Source organism: Elaeis guineensis, chromosome 1, assembly GCF_000442705.2.
Source record: "Elaeis guineensis isolate ETL-2024a chromosome 1, EG11, whole genome shotgun sequence".
NCBI lineage: Eukaryota > Viridiplantae > Streptophyta > Magnoliopsida > Arecales > Arecaceae > Elaeis > Elaeis guineensis.
In genome coordinates, this window is record NC_025993.2 from 172,361,051 (window position 1) to 172,364,833 (window position 3,783).

The following is a 3,783-nucleotide window of genomic DNA, read 5'->3' on the forward strand; positions in this document are numbered from 1 at the left end:
AGCTTGTTGGACTTGAGCTTGCTGAACCTGCTCGTGCACAAACTCAGAAAATTGAGGTGCGGCTGGGCATTCACTAACAAAATGGTTCGGACTTGCACACAATGCACAAACTTCTTGGATTGGGTTAGGTGGAATTGGGGATTGTCCAGTATTTAGAAGACGATCTAATTTTTGGGACAGTTCATCTACCTTTTAATGGATATCTATGGCATTTCCTACTTCATATATTCCACCTCTTTTTGGGTTTAACATGGGTTTATCTCTAATAGAGGCAGACATATGATGTAATGAATTTTTACTTAAAATTTCAAATAGTTGCCATGCCTCATCCTCACTTTTCAGCATAAATGTCCCACCGCATGATGCATCGACCATTTGTCGATGTCTTTCGGAGAGCCCATCATAAAAATATTGGATTAACTGCCACTTGGGTACAGCATGGTGGGGACATTTTTTAATAAGGTCTTTTAATCTCTCCCATGTTTCATGAAATATTTCTCCATCTAATTCGGAAAAACTAGTTATGGCTTTCCTTATTTGATTAGTTTTTCCTATGGGAAAATATTTCTTGAGAAACTCTCCTTGCAGCTGGTCCCAGGTTGATATAGTCATGGAATCCAAAGTATGTAGCCAGTATTTGGCTTTATCCTTAAGTGAAAAAGGGAATAATTTCAACCTAAGAGCATCATCGGAGAAGTTGTGAATTTTGACAGTTGAGCATATCTCAAGAAATTCTTCAAGATGTTTATAAGGGTCCTCATTACTAAGTCCATAAAATGAAGGTAACATTTGGATTATACTGGACTTAATTTCATATTGAGTGGCCTCCACAGGGGGTACTTGAATACAAGGAGAGTAGGTATATGTGGAAGGAGTAAAGTACTCCTTCAATTGTTTGGGTGGATCATTCTCCTGATTTCGGTCCATATTTTTACGTCTGTTGGCTCTAAAGGTTCTTTCTATTTCTGGATCAAAAGATTGGATTTCTGATCGTAACGATCTACTGCCAAGCATACACCTTACAATTATACTGTAGAGCAAACACAAAAAATTTTTCTTTTTATAATAAAGTGAAAAAAGAATGAAGAAAATCTAAAGAGAAGAACCTAAGAATCTTAAATCTATGAAAAAGGAGAAATTAGTTAATGTTTAGATGTTAATTGCAATCAACTTAAACAATCATAGACTCTCTATCCTAAGGTTAACTTAGATCTAGATAGCTCCTAACTTTCAAGACCGCCTTTGAGCACTCCAAGCTCAAGACTGACTAACTGACTCGGCCAGGTAAGCGTAAGATGTGGGAGGTTCCCTGCTCGTTGCTTTCCTTAGACACCAACTAAGTTGGCCAGGTCAGTCAACGAAACCAATTGAAAACTACTTTCTTTAACCACTTGCCTTAGACACCGAGCAATTAACCAATCTGCACTCGGTTCAACTCTAGAGCTTTCTTATCCTATTGAGCTCGAAATTCCTAGGACTGACGTCTAGTTGATTTTAAATTAAGGTCTAGGTTATGCAAATGCAAGAGAGTGATTTGTGGGCCAAGGAAGGGTGATCAAGTCTCCACCTTATCTGGTTAATGGGTTATTGCCCTTAAGATTAATTATGGAGATGCAATGCAAAGAAACAAGGTGTCCAATCAAGTTAAAAATTTTTATATTTGAGGTTACGCTATTTTAGTTAAGTGTTATGAAATGTCAGTGGCTTCTTTTTTTTTTTTATAATCTTATCTTTTTATATATTTTTTTATTTTTTTATTTTTAGTTTTGCAAAAAAATAAATTTAAGTGATTAAGTCTAAAAAGCAATAAATCACTAGGCTATAAAAAGTAGCAAATTATTCTAAGCAGAAAAATTCCTAAGTAGTAAATTAGTTATGCAAGGTAATTATGTAATTATGCAAATAAGATTATCTAGCTAGAAAGCACAGAAAAAAAAATTTTAAAATGAGAAATAAAAACTGAAAAGTATTCTTTTTTTTAAAAAAAATTTTTTTTTTCTATTTTTTAATTCAACCGTGCCAAGATCTCCGGCAACGGCGCCAAAATTTGATGCGTAGTCGTTGATAGCACCAAAAAAATAACTCTACTCACTACGTAGGTAGGATGAGTCAAGATCGTATCCTCAGGGACCTTGGGCTAAGTTGAGATTGCAAGGTAAAAGAAAGAAGTATTGTTTTTGATTTAAAAAATAAATTATCTTAAAATTGAGGTAATTAGAAAATAAAGAGCTTGGGAGTTTTGAGTTAATTTGCACTAGCAGAGTTGTATCTCTTTTTTAACTAAATAGATGTGATTAATCTTAAAAAAAATACCTGTCTTTCCTCGGCACGCTCCGTACCCGTAGATCACGGCGCGTCTCCAAAAAGTACTAGGTAAACAACTCTTCTTTCCTCGACACGCTCCGTATCCGTAGATCACGGCGCATCTCCGAAAAGTAAAAGTTGTTCCTAATATTAATCTAACAAGAAAGCATAAATAAAAGCATATGAAAGGGAGTAAATAAAGAACTCATGATAATTTAAATAAAAAGCATAATCTTTATTGCATATAAAGAAATACAGAAAAGTTTAGAACAATAAACCATCTCTGTGTCGTTACAAAATTTTTTCTCCACTCCCGAGACTGCTAGCCTAGCTGCTCATGAAGTAGTCCCTTTCTATTCCTCTATGCAAGGCTCTAGAAGAATTTCTGGGCTCCTCCCTTCAATGAGAGTACAAAAGTCTTTTTGTAGGTGTTAGGAGAGAGGAGTTTTACATGATTTTTCGATATGGGACTAAAGAAAATACAAATCTTTCAAAATATTTTTAAATATTAATTTTTTCCTTTAATAAGTATTTGTTTGACCGTCATCAAAAATTCCTTGTGAACCCGTCTGCCGTGCGCCTGCCCGCACGATGCTGCACCTGTGCCCGCGTCTGTCCCGCATCCTGCCCGCGTCCGCATCGCGTCCGTCCCGCGTCCATGCGCACGTCCCACGTCCTTTCTTCTTTTGAATTCACGTATTTCTTCTTTTGAATTCACATAACGCGCGCCCAGATCCTTTCTTCTTTTGTTTTGAATTCATGCGCCCAGAACCTTTGAATTCATGTGAAATATTTTTATATTCCAAAAAGAAACAAAAATTTCTTCACAATGACATCTATATCCTTTTGGATTCCTTGCATAGTATCTTCATTTTCTATAATACCATATGCATCCTTCTTTTATTTTAATTTTATTTTAAGTCCAAATTTCTTCAAACTTGAATCTTTTTGATCTATGAATTGGACTCTTTGTATCGGCGATCATCTTTTCTATAAAACACAAAAAAAAACATCAAATTCTTAATAAATAAAATAAATTAAATATAATTTTCTACTTTAAATGACTTAAATTATGTGTTTATCATATCTCATGACAGCAATATATGTATTGAATAGGATTCCCTCTAAATTCGTTCCTACCACACCGTATGAGATATGGCATGGTAAGAAGCCAAGTCTGAGTCATCTCAGAATTTAGAGTTGTCCGGCTTATGTCAAGAGACAGCAAGCAGACAAGTTAGAGTTCAGGTCTTTCAGAGCTCGATTCATAAAATATCCTAAAGAGTCATTAGGATACTATTTCTATATTTCAGAAGATCACAATGTGATTGTGAATCGATATGCTATTTTTTTTGAAAAATAGTTTATTCAAGATAGTGGCATCGGAAGAATAATTAAGCTCAAGGAGAATATCTTCCAAGAGCAACGAGCTAAAGAACCTGAGGAACCCAATCAATTAGAACCAGTCCTAACATAACC

The 3,783-nt window shown here is 35.1% G+C and overlaps 1 non-coding gene across 1 annotated transcript; it reads left to right on the forward strand.

Moving 5' to 3' along the window:
• The first annotated feature begins 434 nt into the window (after window positions 1-434).
• On the forward strand, window positions 435-540 carry LOC140855147 (small nucleolar RNA R71). Its single transcript, XR_012138178.1, has one exon. It is a non-coding gene; the product is annotated as a small nucleolar RNA R71 (small nucleolar RNA).
• Window positions 541-3,783: the final 3,243 nt, after the last annotated feature.